Below are 17,959 nucleotides of genomic sequence, written 5' to 3'. Positions count from 1 at the left end.
CTCTTTGTCTCAGGTCTCTCTCCAGCCTAGTTTGCTGTCTGTTTCCACTTCTCTTTTCTTAAACCGCTCCCTTCTATGCCCTTGCGCACCTTAATTAAATCTAACTCTGATTACGTCAGAGAAGGCTAGGTACCCTACACCATAAGAGGGGGTTTGAAATTTTGACTTGTCTACTTAAAGATCACCAAAATCTGATCACAAGGTCAATTACATCACTGGGTGGGAACCTTTTGGTTAATAGCCTATGTAAGTGCAAGAGATCCTGAAGCACTCACTCATCATGGGAATGTACCAATGTGTTTCTTACAAAAATTCTCCAGATTATTGACTTTTTAAAGTTTTTCTAGGAAACGTTCTAGATGAATGCTTATTAGCCTTTGTCAGTATGTACTTTTGCAAAGTGTCGCTGTGGCGCAATCAGTTAGTGTGTATGGCTATTAACCTAAAGGTTGGTGATTCAATCCCACCCAGGGACGTAATAGACCTTGTTATCAGATTTTGGTGATCTTTAAGTAGACAAGTCAAAATTTCAAACCCCCTCTTATGGTGTAGGGTACCCGGCCTTCTCTGATGTAATCAGAATTAGATTTGATTAAGTGATTTTATAAAAAACAGCTAGGAAGCACAATTTAGCAGTGGGTTGCAGAGAAAAAAAATTATGCTGGCAGAAAAGTCCAATTGAGTGATTAAACAGCTCTTCATTTTCTGATTTTATGTTTATGCTAACAAATTTGCTCTCTGAAAAGTGTCCACAAAGCCAAGTCTCTGATTAACACCTTTGTAGGAATGGTTTTTCACCTATTACTGAATTAAACTTGCTTCATTGGAAAGGCAGCAAGATGCATCCTCATTTCAATGTCTACTGAAATAATACAGGTTGACACCAGGAAACATAAACGTCACTGCATCCTTGCTGCTTCCTCATGGGGAAGTCTGTTTAATGTGAAAACAAGGTGATATCTAATCAGCACACAGGTAAGGAATTAAGAAAATCTTTCTTTATGGGTGAAGATGTTTCTCACAAAATTGTTGCACCAAGGCATCATTGAAATTCAAGCTGGAAAGATGATTTTAATATATCACTTGTACATTTTGTACTGCTCTTCTGGTGACAATGTAGATTGTTTTTGTCAATTACCATTTTAATAATCGGGTAAAGAAAATTAATTGGATTTTTGAAAGAAAACAATACTGTCAATATACTATTAAAACAAATTAAAATGGTAAAAGTTATTGTACTTTAAGTAAAAATAAAAGAGCAAAAATATCAATCCCAGTTTTGGATTACTTTAATTAACAAAAACAATGCATATAGCAGAGGATAGTTTCAATCTGCCTACCTCTGGGTTATGGACCCAGCATGCTTCCATTACAGTACTCTGCTGCACATGTAAGTGCAAGAGATCCTGAAGCACTCACTCATTATAGGAAAGTACCAATGTGTTTCTTCATTGGTTGATGGAAGAAACATCTTACAAAAACTCTCCACATTATTGACTTTTTAAAATGTTTCTAGGAAACGTTCTAGATGAATGCTTATTAGCCTTTGTCAGTATGTACTTTTGAAAAGTGTCGCTGTGGCGCAATCAGTTAGTGTATAAGGCTATTAACCAAAAGGTTGGTGGTTCAATCCCACCCAGGGACGTAATTGACCTTGTTATCAGATTTTGGTGATCTTTAAGTAGACAAGTCAAAATTTCAAACCCCCTCTTATGGTGTAGGGTACCTGGCCTTCTCTGATGTAATCAGAGTTAGATTTGATTAAGTGATTTTATAAAAAAACAGCTAGGAAGCACAATTTAGCAGTGGGTTGCAGAGAAAAAGAAAAATGCTGGCAGAAAAATCCAATTGAGTGATTAAACAGCTCTTCATTTTCTGGCTTTATTTTTATGCTAACAAATTTGTTCTCTGAAAAGTGTCCACAAAGCCAAGTCTCTGATTAACACCTTTGTAGGCATGGTTTTTAACCTATTACTAAATTAAACTTGCTTCATTGGAAAGGCAGCAAGATGCATCCTCATTTCAATGTCTACTGAAATAATACAGGTTGACACCAGGAAACATTAACGCCACTGCATCCTTGCTGCTTTCTCATGTGGAAGTCTGTTTAATGTGAAAACAAGGTGATATCTAATTAGCACACAGGTAGGGAATTAAGAAAATCTTTATTTAAGGGTGAAGATGTTTCTCACAAAATCGTTACCTCAATGCATCATTGAAATTCAAGCTGAAAAGATGATTTTAATATATCACTTGTACATTTTGTATTGCTCTTCTGGTGACAATGTAGTTTGTTTTTGTCAATTACCATTTTAATAATAGGGTAAAGAAAATTAAGTGGATTTTTGAAAGAAAACAATACTGTCAATATACTATTAAAACAAATTAAAACGGTAAAAGTTATTGTACTTTAAGTAAAAATAAAAGAGCCAAAATATCAATCCCAGTTTTGGATTACTTTAATTAACAAAAAAAATGCATATAGCAGAGGACAGTTGCAATCTGCCTACCTCTGGGTTATAGGCCCAGCATGCTTCCATTGTAGTCCTTTGCTGCACATGTAAGTGCAAGAGATCCTGAAGCACTCACTCATCATGGGAAAGTACCAATGTGTTTCTTCATTGGTTGATGGAAGGAACATCTTACAAAAACTCTCCAGATTATTGACTTTTTAAAGTTTTTCTAGGAAACGTTCTAGATGAATGCTTATTAACCTTTGTCAGTATGTACTTTCGCAAAGTGTCTCTGAGGCGCAAACAGTTAGCGTGTTCAGTTGTTAACCAAAAGGTTGGTGGTTCAATCCCACCTAGGGACGTAATTGACCTCGTTATCAGATTTTGGTGATCTTTAAGTAGACAAGTAAAAATTTCAAACCACCTCTTATGGTGTAGGGTACCTGGCCTTCTCTGATGTAATCAGAGTTAGATTTGATTAAGTGATTTTATAAAAAAAACAGCCACGAAGCACAATTTAGCAGTGGGTTGCAGAGAAAAAGAAATATGCTGGCAGAAAAATCCAATTGAGTGATTAAACAGCTCTTCATTTTCTGGCTTTATTTTTATGCTAACAAATTTGTGCTCTGAAAAGTGTCCACAAAGCCAAGTATCTGATTAACACCTTTGTAGGGATGGTTTTTCACCTATTATTAAATTAAACTTGCTTCATTGGAAAGGCAGCAAGTGATGTCATCCAAGCAGTGGGTCAAAGTTGGCTTCAAACCTCGTCTGCTTATGAAAAGAGAAAAGGGGTATGCAGGGCATGGCGGCCTTTTGCGGTGCTTGGATGACCCCTAGTTCGCATTAAATAATGCAGTCGAGTTTCCCACATTTGGGGAAATCACAGGGGTCAGCATACCCAGAATGCAATGAATGAACCGCACCCTGGGAGAACAGTCTTCATGACCATGGTATCTCCTATGCAAAATAAGTATGATTTGGGATAGGGCTGGGGAGGGCCGCTGCTCAGGCACATCTCTGTCAAGTAAAGGAGATTCAACTGAGGCAGCACAAGGGAACTCTCATCTGGGGACAACAACTGCAGGGAGAACACATATTTTCAGATGAACATGGGAGGGCAGAAGGCTGCCTAATACTGAAGCACCCCCAAACAACAAACCAAATGCAACAACTAGTGCAAGCATTCCTGGGGGAAGGCCTGCAGCAGATGGATTTGCATATGGCGATGTCATCCAAGCAGTGGGTCAAAGTTGGCTTCAACCCTCGTCTGCATATGAAAAGAGAAAAGGGGCGTGCAGGGCATGGCGGCCTTTTGCGGCACTTGGATGACCCCTAGTTCGCATTAAACACCTCCACCCTCCGTCGGTGTGGGGCTCATGTTGGCTATGCCCCAGCCCCTGAAGCATTCAAGCTGATTTCTTGCAGCAGCTGGGCACTGTAACAGCTCCAGAGCTGCTCTGTAAGGCAAGTAAAAGGGTGTGGGCCCTGCAGCACTACCTGTAGTTCGCATTGTGCGAGACCCCTAGTTCGCATTAAACACCCCCACCCTCCTTCGGTGTGGGGCTCATGTTGGCCATGCCCCAGCCCCTGAAGCATTCACGCTGATTTCTTGCAGCAGCTGGGCACTGTAACAGCTCAAGAGCTGCTCTGTAAGGCAAGTAAAAGGGTGTGGGCCCTGCAGCACTACCTGTAGTTTGCATTGTGCATTGGAAGGCACAAAGTAAGCAGACAGGAGGAGAAGTCAGGATAGTGCACAAGGGTATAGACGGGAGGGGCTCAAGAAAAAAGAAGTGGAAACAGACAGCAAACTAGGCTTCCAATGCACAATGCAAACTACAGGTAGTGCTGCAGGGCCCACACCCTTTTACTTGCCTTACAGAGCAGCTCTGGAGCTGTTTAATCACTCAATTGGATTTTTCTGCCAGCATAATTTTTCTCTTACGTCCCAGAGGATGCTGGGGACTCCGTAAGGACCATGGGGGATAGACGGGCTCCGCAGGAGACATGGGCACTTAAAGAAAGACTTTAGATCTGGGTGTGCACTGGCTCCTCCCTCTATGCCCCTCCTCCAGACCTCAGTTTACTACTGTGCCCAGAGGAGACTGGGTGCTTTTCAGGGAGCTCTCCTGAGTTTCCTGACAGAAAGTATATTTGTTAGATTTTTTTATTTTCAGGGAGCCTGCTGGCAACAGACTCCCTGCATCGAGGGGCGGAGGGGAGAGATGCACACCTACTTCTGTGAGTTGATAGGCTCTGCTTCTTAGGCTACTGTACAGCATTAGCTCCAGAGGGATCGGTACGCAGGTCTCACCCTCGCCGTCCGTCCCAGAGCCGCGCCGCCGTCCCCCTCGCAGAGCCGGAAGATAGAAGCCGGGTGAGTATGAGAAGAAAAGAAGACTTCAGAGGCGGCGGAAGACTTCATGATCTTCACTGAGGTAACGCACAGCAGTAAAGCTGTGCTCAATTGCTCCCATACACCTCACACACGGCAGTCAGTGTAAGGGTGAAGGGCTCAGGGGGGACGCCCTGGGCAGCAATATAGACCTCTCTTTGGCAAAATAAATATATATGCAGCTAGGCACTGTATATATATATATAAGAGCCCCCGCCATTTTTTTACTATATTTGAGCGGGACAGAAGCCCGTCGCTGAGGGGGTGGGGCTTCTCCCTCAGCACTCACCAGCACCATTTTCTCCACAGCACCGCTGAGGGGAAGCTCCACGGACTCTCCCCTGCTTATACCACGGTAGAAAGAGGGTCTTAAAGAAGAGGGGGGCACATAATTAGGCGCATATATATATGGAAATACAGCGCTACTGGGTAAACATAAAATTATTGTGTTTTTTTCCTGGGTCATATAGCGCTGGGGTGTGTGCTGGCATACTCTCTCTCTCTGTCTCTCCAAAGGGCCTTGTTGGGGAACTGTCCTCAGATAAGAGGATTCCCTGAGTGTATGGTGTGTCGGTACACGTGTGTCGACATGTCTGAGGTAGAAGGCTCTCCTAGAGAGGAGCAGGAGCAAATTAATGTGGTGTCTCCATCGACAACGCCGACACCTGACTGAATGGATATGTGAAATGTTTTAAGTGCTAATGTAAACTTATTACACAAGAGATTAGACAAAGCTGAAGCTAGGGAACAGTCAGGGAGTCAACCCATGCCTGTCCCTATGTCGCAGGGACCTTCGGGGTCTCAAAAGCGCCCACTATCCCAAATAGTTGACACAGATACCGACACGGATTCTGACTCCAGTGTCGACTACGATGATGCAAAGTTACAGCCAAAATTGGCTAAATGTATTCGATATATGATTATTGCAATAAAAGATGTTTTGCACATCACAGAGTCCCCTGTCCCTGACACGAGGGTACACATGTATAAGGGAAAGAAACCTGAGATAACCTTTCCCCCCTCACATGAGTTGAACGAATTATGTGAAAAAGCTTGAGAATCTCCAGACAAAAAGCTGCAGATTCCCAAAAGGATTCTTATGGCGTATCCTTTCCCGCCAATGGACAGGATACGGTGGGAATCCTCCCCTAGGGTGGATAAAGCATTGACACGCTTATCCAAAAAGGTAGCGCTGCCATCCCAGGATACGGCTACCATCAGGGACCATGCTGACCGCAAGCAGGAGGTTACCCTAAAGTCCATTTACACACATTCTGGTACCTTACTCAGACCGGCAATTGCGTCGGCCGGGGTTGTAGCGCGGTGGCAGCATGGACAGATACCTTATCAGCAGAGATTGAGACCCTAGATAAGGATGCTATGTTATTGACCATAGGGCATATAAAAGATGCTGTCCTATATATGAGAGATGCTCAAAGTGACATTAGTCTACTGGGTTCTAGAATAAACGCTATGTCGATTTCTGATAGACGAGTCCTATGGACCCGGCAATGGACAGGTGATGCCGACTCAAAAAGGCATATGGAGGTTTTACCTTACAGGGGTGAGGAATTGTTTGGGGAAGGTCTCTCGGACCTAGTCTCCACAGCTACAGCTGGTAAATCAAATTTTTTGCCTTATATTCCCTCACAGCCTAAGAAAGCACCACATTATCAAATGCAGTCCTTTCGATCACAGAGAAACAAGAAAGTACGAGGTGTGTCCTTTCTTGCCAGAGGTAAGGGCAGAGGGAAGAAGCTGCACAACACAGCTAGTTCCCAGGAACAGAAGTCCTCCCCGGCCTCTACAAAATCCACCGCATGACGCTGGGGCTCCGCTAAAGGAGTCCGCCCAGTTGGGGGCACGTCTTCGAGTTTTCAGCCACATCTGGGTTCATTCGCAGGTGGATCCCTAGGCAATAGAAATTGTTTCTCAGGGTTACAAGCTTAAATTCGAAGAGGTGCCTCCTCGCCGGTTTTTCAAATCGGCCCTACCATCTTCTCCCCAGGAAAGGGAGATAGTGTTAAATGCAATTCACAAATTGTATCTTCAACAGGTGGTGGTCAAGGTTCCCCTGCTTCAACAAGGAAAGGGAAATTATTCGACCCTGTTTGTAGTCCCAAAACCGGACGGTTTGGTCAGACCCATATTAAATTTAAAATCCCTGAACCTATACTTGAAAAGGTTCAAGTTCAAGATGGAATCGCTAAGAGCGGTCATCGCCAGCCTAGAAGGGGGGGATTTTATGATATCTCTGGACATAAAGGATGCATACCTTCATGTACTCATTTATCCACCTCATCAGGCGTACCTAAGATTTGCGGTACAGTATTGTCATTACCAATTTCAGACGTTGCCGTTTGGTCTCTCCAGAATTTTCTCCGAGAATTTTCACCAAGGTAATGACGGAAATTATGGTGCTCCTGCGAAAGCAAGGTGTCACAATTATCCCGTACTTGAACGATCTCCTCATAAAAGCGAGATCAAGAGAGCAGTTGCTGAACAGCGTATAACTTTCACTGAAGGTGTTACAGCAACACGGCTGGATTCTCAATATCCCGAAGTCGCAGTTGGTTCCTACGACTCGTCTGACTTTGCTTGGGCATTATTCTGGATACGGACCAGAAAAGGGTTTATCTTCCGATAGAAAAGGCCCAGGAACTCATGACTCTGGTCAGGAACCTATTGAAACCAAAACAGGTGTCAGTGCATCACTGCACTCGAGTCCTGGGAATGATGGTGGCATCATACGAGGCCATTCCCTTCGGCAGGTTCCATGCGAGGATCTTGCAATGGGACCTACTGGACAAGTGGTCCGGGTCACATCTACAGATTCATCAGTTGATCACCCTGTCCCCCAGGGCCAGGGTATCTCTCCTGTGGTGGCTGCAGAGTGCTCACCTTCCAGAGGGCCGCAGGTTCGGCATTCAGGACTGGATCCTGGTGACCACGAACGCGAGCCTCCGAGGTTGGGGAGCAGCCACACAGGGAAGAAATTTCCAAGGTCTTTGGTCAAGTCAGGAGACTTGTCTTCACATCAACATCCTGGAGCAAAGGGCCATATACAACGCCCTATGTCAAGCGGAGACCTTACTTCGCGACCAACCAGTTCTGATCCAGTCAGACAACGTCACCGCAGTAGTTCATGTAAACCGCCAAGGCGGCACAAGGAGCAGAGTGGCGATGGCGGAAGCCACCAGAATTCTTCGCTGGGCGGAGAATCATGTAAGCTGTCAAAGTCAGAAAAATATCACGATGCACACTGCCATATTTGCACCTCATATGTGTCCCTGCTGCGCATGCGTGCGCTCTCCCGTGCGTGCGCATACTCGCTGTTGCGGGCACCCGCAGGCGCACGGTATGCGCATTTACGGTAGAGATTGTGTGCGTCTAGCGGGCGACTCTTTCGTTACATATTTTCACCATATAATGCATTTTGTAGATTATGGTCCCTTTGATAGATTCTGAAAGTTTAGTTAATGTAGTATGTTCCTGGACAGAGAGATCCCTCATTGTTTGATACGAAGGGTCAGACAGGAGTAATACAGTGGTGTTTAGTATCCATCGGAAGAGTATTTAATTAGCAATATTCCGGTGTTGGTTTGAAGCGGATCAATCGCTCGTGCGAATAGTTATGGACATAAGAAGTTTATGAACATTTACTGTATTTGCACTTACTTATCCATGCGGCGGGAAACCCAGTTTCCCTCCCACCTGAGCTGTTGGAAATAGTCACAGCCCACCTGTATGAATCAACCTATGACCTTTTGTTATAATGCGAAGACGAATTCCTGTGTCCAATGAACAATGAGATTGTAGGGACCATTGAATTGTATTGTGTGTGGGGCATAAATAGACAGGCCGATCACAGCCAGCACTCACTCTTCATCGGTTATCATTGCTGAAAATCGGGAGCTGGATGTCCAGAGGCGCATGCGATCGTTTCCTTTGTGCGTAAGTTTTCTCCGTAATCATATTGTCTTTTCTTGTTATTATGGGCCATATCTTTCTCTCTCTCTCTTCTCTTTCTCTCATTTTCTCTTAAACGTACTTGTATTGTATTTACTGTGTAGTTACCTGGTTAGTTAGTCTATGTTATATTGTAGTGTATGACTTGTATTGTATTAATTCTTTTGCAAGTATAACATTCATAATATATATATTAGGCGTTGGACCCTAAGCACGGTATTTGTGTATTTCTTATAGTGTTAAGTATTCTCAGAGCGTCGGTGACGCTCGAACAGCTTTTGAGTTAATAAGGTTATACAGTGTTGCATTTACACCCTATCTCTACACTAAGGTTTTACAGCAAATTACATTGTTTGTGGTTTAGACATAAAGGTTTAACATTGTGAGCGTCGGCGCCGCTCGTGATCTCCTCGTGGTCTCGAGCGTCCGCTACGCTGATAGCGTAGCATTACGGTAGTCGCTCACCTATAAGTGTGCCCGATACCAACAGCGTATTCTCGTGAGCGTCTGTATCGCTCGAGCAGCCCGCTCCCGATACAGCGTCCGTTACGCTATAGCGAACCATTACGTTAGTCAGCAGCCAATAGCGTGCCTGCCTGTGATCTCTTGGCCGTGAGCGAACGTGACGCTTGAGCGTCTCGACCACGGCTAAGCGATTGTTACGCAACGAGCGTACCCTTACGGTACTCCATACGCAAATAGCGTACAGTGTTCTTAGACCTCACAAAGGGTTTTAAATAAGATAAATATTTAGCTTTATCAATTGGCGGCTCGTCCTGTCCTTCACATATCTCTGCTAGGTAATTTCAGCAGACATTATCCATCAGCAAAGGGCGGGAGATCATATTCTTCGCAGTGCTGACGGGATAAGCGTCTGTTTCGCTTAGTAAAGGGTGCTGAAGGAATCCGGGAACCGGAGGTAAGAACAACACACTAGTGTCTTTTAAAACTGTTTATTTCTATCTTGCGTACGCACACACGCATATCTGCATTTCTTTTTCATTCATGTATTTTCATATATCACTCTCCTGTTTGCCATTTTATAATTGATAAAACGTGCTAAGAGAGATTTGTCGCTATTTCATAGTTAAAGTGTAAAAGTAATGCGTTAAGGGATAAAGTGTAAAGCACACACGCAGCTCTACCTAAAGGTAAAAGGAGAGATTGGTGTGTTGCACGGTAGACGATCGAGGATCATCTACATTGATAAAACGTGTTAGTTGTGTTACGGTGGACATTGGTTTTGTATACACGTGTCTCTAACAAAAGGCTGAGACTCGCGTACGCAAAGGCCGACGCACGCAGCGTAAATTACGCAACGGAGTGTCTGGGTACGCCCACGTAACTCAAATCACACGATAGTGTTGATTTTTAAATAGCACAATAAGCGATAAATAGCGCAATAAGCGATAAATAGCGCAACAGGCGATAAATAGCGCAACAAGCGATAAATAGCGCAACAGGCGATAAATAGCGCAAATCTATTTTAAATCCGAAATTTAAATTAACAGATCCTTCTCCAAATTTACAACACATCTGGTCTAAAGAAAAATTTCTGCGCAGAAATAGAAATAGAAACAAAAGTGTGTATGTGGTGAGTGAGTGTTTGTTTTTACAATTTTGGGGATTGAACCACAGAAATCATCGAGTTCTCGTGAAGTACATACGTGTAAGTGACATACGTGGTGGCTAGGGAGGCATCTCTGGTTAAACATAAAATTTGAGCATTAGAGTGTAGCAGACCAGGAGGTCATACTGTAACAGACCAGGAGGTCAGACCAGGAGGTCGCATAACAGACCAGGAGGTCCAAGTACAGCAGACAAGGAAGTCCGCTATAGAGACAAGGCACAACACCAAGAAGGGTTGGTGCGACACCCATATAGGCCATAAAAAGCTCAGGCTGAAGGAATTCGCAGCTGCTGAATGTCGATTCCACTGGTCGCTCCGTACATAAGATTAGTTGCTTATGTGCTGAACGATTGTACCGCACGTAATTGTGTGCATTAAGTTAGTCTGACCAGTACCATTTGTGTACAAACCCGGTCATAAAACTATTTGTATATTCTGACGTGATTTGTGTAATTTTTTATTTTCTGAAGGGAAGTTCGCTGGTCACTCAGGAATTGTCCAACAACCAATAGTTACTGGAAAGAGTAAGTGTTCTTCGGATATCTCTCGCATGTTCCAGTAAATAGAGGTTCATAGGGGCCCTGGGTCGAGTACGCCAGCACTATATCAGTGTGTGGGCGTATTGGTCGGCGTGGACGAGTGAGTGAGGTGCTCGGTAAACTTCACCGTCAACCTATCTTTTAATATTTTGGTTTTTTGTAAGGGTTCGCTGAAGACCCTGAGATAAAGGTCAGAGGTAGAGCAAGCAACACCTGCAAATTATGGGGGCCAGCTGTTCAGGAAGGGGGCGATCAACCTCGGTTCGGGTTGATTCAGTAAACCGACAAGTCGGGTCGGCAAGGTATGTAATGTGTGAAAAATATGGTTTACATACAGAAATTTTATGTGATGAATGGGAGAGAATGACAGTACATGACGGGGAGAAATTCCCAAGAGTAGGTAGCTTCAGCCCAGAAGTGTTAATGAATTTAAGGAGGAGGATATGTCTCATTAAATCAACAAAGAGACGAATCCAACATTATGATTATTTGCAGCTATGGCAACAGGAGGGTGAAATACAGAGAGGATTGGCTCTGGCTATCAGGAAACTGATAGCCATGGCCCCGCCGCCACCATACATATCAGGAGAGAAATTGGTTGCGGAGAATGACGCATCAGGGGGTAACAAACAGGCACTTAGCAACTGTATAAATGTTAAGGATAATGTTAATAAGTTAACCAATGCAAGTATTAACCCGTGCAAGTTGTACCCTGTTTTGAACTTTCCCCAGGAGTGTGATCAAGAGGACGAATCGGCAACAATATCGGCGCTCTCTCTAGCAGCCACTATATCAGAAACGACAGTAGGCACGGCCCAGCCCATAAGATTAGTAACAAAGCCCCCTAGCGGAGGGACAGGTGAGGTCGTATCAACGGGTAAGTACGGCACCTTACACTATGCTGAAACCATTTCACCACAGGCTGTAGAATCTACACAGAATGATGTTAGTAGACTTAATCCTGTTAGGGTAATAGCTGTTCCAAATGGGAAAACTGACACATCAGGAGTCACTCCTATCAGGAACATTGCCATGTATAGCCCATTTTCCAGAATGGAATTAAGGACCATAGTGTCTGAATTCCCTGACCCCAGAAAAGACTTAGTTGCTAGCCAAAAATACATCAGAGACCTAGGAAACACTTTAGAGCCCAATAACAAAGACTGGCAGATATTGCTGAGGGCATGTTTACCCTCCAATGTCGACTCAGCTCAATTTTTAGCTGACTGTGGATTGGATCTGGATGTACCTCTTACAGATGTGTACAACAAAGAACGTAAAAAGAATAAATTTACAGTTAAAGGAGTATTTCCCAGCTGTAGCCAAATGGAATAGAATTTTTTCCATTAAACAAAAAGAGACAGAAACAGCTGCTGATTATTTTCACCGGGCATTATTAGAAATGGCAAAGTACACTGGCATAGAGGACATTAGGACCAATGCAAACCATCAAGAAGTAGCAGTATCTGTGCTAATGGATGGTTTAAAAGAAGCATTAAAGACAAGGGTACAGACCACGCAACCATGTTGGCGAGGTCTGTCAGTGGCTACTTTGAGAGAGGCTGCTATTGATCACGACCGGAATATCACCAGACACAGGGAGTCGCAAGGTGATAAGTTAATGTCAGTAAGTATACAGGCCCTGACCACAAAACAGCCTGTGTTTATATCACCAAACCCTGTGGGTAAGTCAAATGTGGTAACATGTTATTTTTGTCATAAACAGGGACACATAGCACGAGACTGTAGAGCGAAAAATTCGCAAAGATCTTACCAACCCCCTAGACAACGACACGACACACAACATTGGGAGCAAGGTCCGCAGAGACGGAGTTATGAGCCACATGCAGGAGAAACAAAAAGATACCCCCCGAACAGAGACTGGCAAACTCCTGGCAGTTCCCATTTAACCCCTTCACAAGTAGTTGCTGCCAGCGGGATTCAGGGAGGTCACCATACCCAATAGGGGTGTGGCCATACCTGTAATCTGCAGCCAGTAAAATTGATTGCAAGCCTTGGGAGTGAACCTTAAATTGCAATCAATGTAGCTGGTAAATCATTAAACTTTCTTGTAGACACAGGGGCGGCCAAATCAGTGATAAATTCGACAGTGGGCATGAGAACCACTGGTAAGACAATTCCAGCCATAGGGGTAACGGGAGTAGTCCAGCATTACCCTGTTAGCAAACCAGCCGAGATTACAGTAGGGCCTTTACATACCAAGCATTCCTTTTTGCTGGCTGCATCGGCACCGACTAATCTCCTGGGAAGAGACTTATTGTGTAAAATGGGGTGCGTCATTTATTGTACTCCTGAAGGTGTATTCTTGGACATACCTGAGAATCACGCTCAGGAAGTGCGAGACATGTTAGACTCCCCATCAAAATTAATGTCACATACCATTATGACAAATAGGACTCCATCCCAAGTAGAAGAAATGACATCCCAGATACCAGAGTCACTTTGGACTAAAGATGGACAGGACACTGGATTAATGGCAAACGTAGCTCCAGTAGTTGTACAAGTAAAAGATGGTAGGATAGCTCCAAAAATCCCACAGTACCCTCTGAAGCCAGAGGTGGAGTTAGGAGTGTATCCCGTAATAGAGCGCTTGCTACAACAGGGTATTCTGGTAAGAACGTCCAGCACTGCCAATAGTCCCATCTTCCCTGTGAAAAAGAGTGGGGGGAGGGGTTACCGGCTAGTGCAGGATCTAAGGGGGATCAACAAAATAGTTGAGAGTCAGTTCCCCGTAGTGCCAAATCCAGCTGTCATCCTTATGCAAATCCCTCCCACTGCGAAATTTTTCACTGTTATTGACCTCTGCTCCGCTTTCTTTTCGGTACCTCTGCACCCTGACAGCCAATATTTGTTTGCATTCACATACAGAGGAGTCCAATACACATGGACTCGATTACCACAAGGTTTCATAGACAGTCCAAGTATATTTTCCCAGGCTTTGCATGATTGTTTACAGTCTTTCCAACCAGAGAGTGGATCAGTATTAATACAGTACGTGGATGATCTACTACTGTGTTCTGATTCATTGGAAGCATCCCTGAAGGATACGAAACAGCTCCTGTTTCATCTTTCAGACACAGGACACAAGGTTTCCAAAGACAAGTTGCAATTATGCCAAACTAAGGTAAAATATTTGGGACACTGTCTAACACAAGGACTGAGACACCTGACCACTGATAGAATTCAAGCAATTAGAGACATGACTCTGCCAAAAACCCAGCAACAGATCAGAACATTTTTAGGAATGTGTGGGTATTGCCGTAACTGGATCCCAGGGTTTTCCATTCTAGCGTTACCTCTGCAGGAGATGGTCTCCTCAAACAAACCTGATCGGATTTCGCATACAGACGAGTCCGAGATGGCATTTGAGAGACTTAAACAGTGCCTAACGCAGGCACCAGCATTAGGTATGCCAGACTATGGGAAACCCTTTGAGCTGTACGGAACAGAAAGTGCTGGTTGCACGGCAGGCGTCTTAACCCAAAAGCACGGTGATGCCAGCAGGCCAGTAGCATACTACAGCGCTCAGCTAGACACGGTAGCGCGATCCCTCCCCACATGCTTGCGAAGCGTCGCTGCGATAGCATTGCTAGTAACGAAAAGCGAAGATGTAGTGCTAGGTCACAACCTCACAATTCATACACCACATGCAGTGTCAGCCTTGCTAAATTCTGCCCAAACCAGGCACGTCTCATCAGCGCGGTTTACAAGATGGGAATTGGCACTAATGGCCCCCGTAAACATCACCATAAGGAGATGCAGTGCATTAAATCCTGCAACATATCTCCCAGGTGTGCCTGGACAGGCACAAAGGGTGGAGGATGAGAGTGGTGGGGAAGGAGAATTTAACACACAGGAGGACACACATGATTGTATGGAATATTTGACCCAAAATTTTACCGCAAGGCCTGACATCAGTGACAACCCGCTGAAAAATGTAGATCTAACTTTCTACACGGACGGTAGTTGTCACAGACAGTCAGACTCGGGAGACTTGTGTACTGGATACGCAGTCGTAGATGACCAAGGCACCATAGAAGCGGAACCGCTAGGCCCACCTCACTCAGCCCAGGTTGCTGAACTGGTCGCCCTAACCAGAGCATGTGAATTGGCTAAGGGCAAATCAGCCAATATCTACACCGACTCTAGATACGCATTCGGGGTAGTCCATGATTTCGGAGCCCTATGGCGCCTCAGAAATTTCATGACGGCAGCTGGTACACCGGTAGCGCATGCAGCTCACATCAAAAGGCTTCTAACAGCGATACAGGAACCCGACAGAGTGGCTGTTATCAAGTGTAAAGCACACACATATAGCCAGGACCCAGTATCACTTGGTAACAGCCGAGCAGACGAAGCAGCTAAGTTAGCAGCTGGTACCCCCAGACAGACAGACACCACACAACTGATGGTATTTAATACCATCAACACACAGAAGTTGTGTGAAATGCAAAATTTGTGTTCCACACAGGAAAAGGCAGTCTGGAAGGCGAAGGGATATGGCCAGGAGTCCTCAGGACTCTGGACGGATGGACAAGGTAAACCGGTGGCCCCCAGAGCATATCTTCCATGTTTAGCTGAGGCAGCTCACGGGCTGACTCATCTGGGCAAGGAAGGAAAGTGCAAGTTGGTAAGAGCATATTGGTGCGCCCCAGGATTTTCATCTCATGCAAGTAAGAGAGCAATGTCATGCCTTACCTGTTTGAGAAAGAATATCGGAAAGGCAATACCAACAGAACCATCTCATATCCCACCTGCAGGCGGTCCTTTCCAGGCAATACAGATTGACTTCATTCAATTACCCCCTTGTCGAAATTTGAAATATGTACTTGTTTGTATAGATGTGTTCTCAAATTGGGTTGAAGCATTCCCGGCGGCCACAAATACCGCTATGTTTACTGCTAAGAAAATTGTGCAGGAATTTGTATGTAGATATGGTATCCCTAGAATTATCGAAAGTGATAGGGGTACCCATTTTACAGGTGATGTCTTTCAAGGAATGTGTAAGTTGATGGGAATTGATAGCAAGCTGCACACTCCATACCGTCCACAGGCGAGTGCGAAGGTGGAAAGAGTGAATAGCACTATTAAAAATAATTTGAGCAAAGTTATGGCAGAAACAGGATTGACATGGCAAGAAGCTTTACCCATTGTACTGTACAGCATCAGAACCACTCCCAGGTCCCCTCTTAATCTGTCCCCTTTTGAAATCTTGTTTGGTCGACAACCGCATGTTATGATTAACCCTCAGGATGATTTGAAGTGTAACAATGAAGTGACTGTAAAGTACCTGGTTAATATGAGTAAACAGCTAAGGAATCAAAATAATAATTTGAAGTTGGTGATTCCTGATTTACCAGATAGTAATTGTCATGACATTGAACCTGGGGAGTATGTAATGATACGAAATTTTCTACGCTCAGGTTGCCTTATTGACAGATGGGAAGGACCATACCAAGTCTTATTGACTAGCACTACAGCATTGAAAGTTGCCGAGAGAGAGACTTGGGTTCATTCGTCCCATTGTAAGAAGGTTGCTGATCCAGAGAGGTCCCGTGATAAGGAACAGACGGTAGAGGACGTTGTATCACTGGAGTGTCTGTTCCAGGAGGACTGAGGCGGCACCTGAGCATTGAAAATCACAAGATCAAAAGCAGTTGTCGATTCCCTGTTCCCTTTTATTGTTTTTCTCCAACTTCCCATCCCCTCTCCCTCAAATTATTTCCCCCCCCCTTCTCATTCTTCTTCGTTTCCTCCTATAAGATGGACTTGCCCCAAGAGACTGTGATCCGGATTTTCCTGTTGACCATGATGTTGACCAGAGCAGTCTGTTCCGGCGAGAGTACCATGGAGGTCGAGAGAGGTTCTGGAATGGGTTCTGATGACAGAGATGGAGGCGTAGTTTTCCGAGAACAACATAATCAACAAGCAAAGGCGAGTATCAGAAAACGATCCGATAGCATTGACAATAGAAGGAATTGTGAAGGATTGTTAGCTGAAGAAAACTGTATCTGTAGGCTCTGTGACAACGTAGTCGAGGATGGGTGCATTAAGAAATGCCAATCCAGTTTTAATATCCACATGGACCGGCATCCCTTGAGTGACTATCACTCCTTAGTGGGTAGCGTGTTAAATCAAACAGATTGTTGGGTATGCTCTCAAGTACCTCAAGGTCATAGCAAATCAGGACTAGTACCATTTCCTTTAACGATAGGGGAGGTACTTGAGCTAAGTGGTGGGAGACCGGTGGACAGGAGGTTTAATATCTCCAGTCCTCCTAGTTTGAAGCTCCACCAATATCATGTGGATAGATCCCTCATATGTTTTAACATTTCCAATCCCCGAAAGCCGGGAAATTGGGAAGTGTCATGGAGTAACCAAACCATGACCTTTTCATATAGAGCAGATAGAATGCCGACAGATACAGAGCTTATACGCCACATAGCCAGTAGAGGAAAATCTTTCCGGTATAGGTATACCCTAGGAAGTAGGATTACGAGAGTTGGAGAGGTATCACCAGGATACTGTACACATATCGTACAAGCTGATACGTGTACTAGACAGATGGGAGAATTAGGGTTAGGAGATTTCACATGGAAAATGTGTAATATGGTTATGTCCTACTCCGTCCCATATGTTCTCCCCGATGATGCATATTTCATATGCGGGAGGAAGGCGTATAAGTGGCTTGCCCCAAACTCTGAAGGATTGTGTTATATTGGAAAAGTATTGCCTGAGGTAATGACTGTATCACATGCCAAAATGAAAGACATGCCCAAACTCCTTATACTCACACCCATTACGAGCACGTAGTTAAACGGCACCTGATAGAAAGAACAGAGCACCCGGCCTCTGACATGATCCATGAATCCACCGGGATTCAGTTTCTACTTGCGTTAGACCTCACTCGCACCGCCAGAGGAGTGTTGAATTATAAATACATATCTGCGCT

At 44.4% G+C, this 17,959-nt stretch overlaps 1 pseudogene; it reads right to left on the bottom strand.

The window, feature by feature from the left end:
• Window positions 1-3,251: 3,251 nt before the first annotated feature.
• Window positions 3,252-3,430, bottom strand: LOC135005252 (U1 spliceosomal RNA; annotated as a pseudogene).
• Window positions 3,431-17,959: the final 14,529 nt, after the last annotated feature.

This window comes from Pseudophryne corroboree, unplaced genomic scaffold (assembly GCF_028390025.1).
Source record: "Pseudophryne corroboree isolate aPseCor3 unplaced genomic scaffold, aPseCor3.hap2 scaffold_1996, whole genome shotgun sequence".
In the NCBI taxonomy this organism is placed as follows: domain Eukaryota; kingdom Metazoa; phylum Chordata; class Amphibia; order Anura; family Myobatrachidae; genus Pseudophryne; species Pseudophryne corroboree.
Note: the sequence above shows the minus strand (reverse complement) of the source record. Positions and strands in the feature narration are given on the sequence as shown.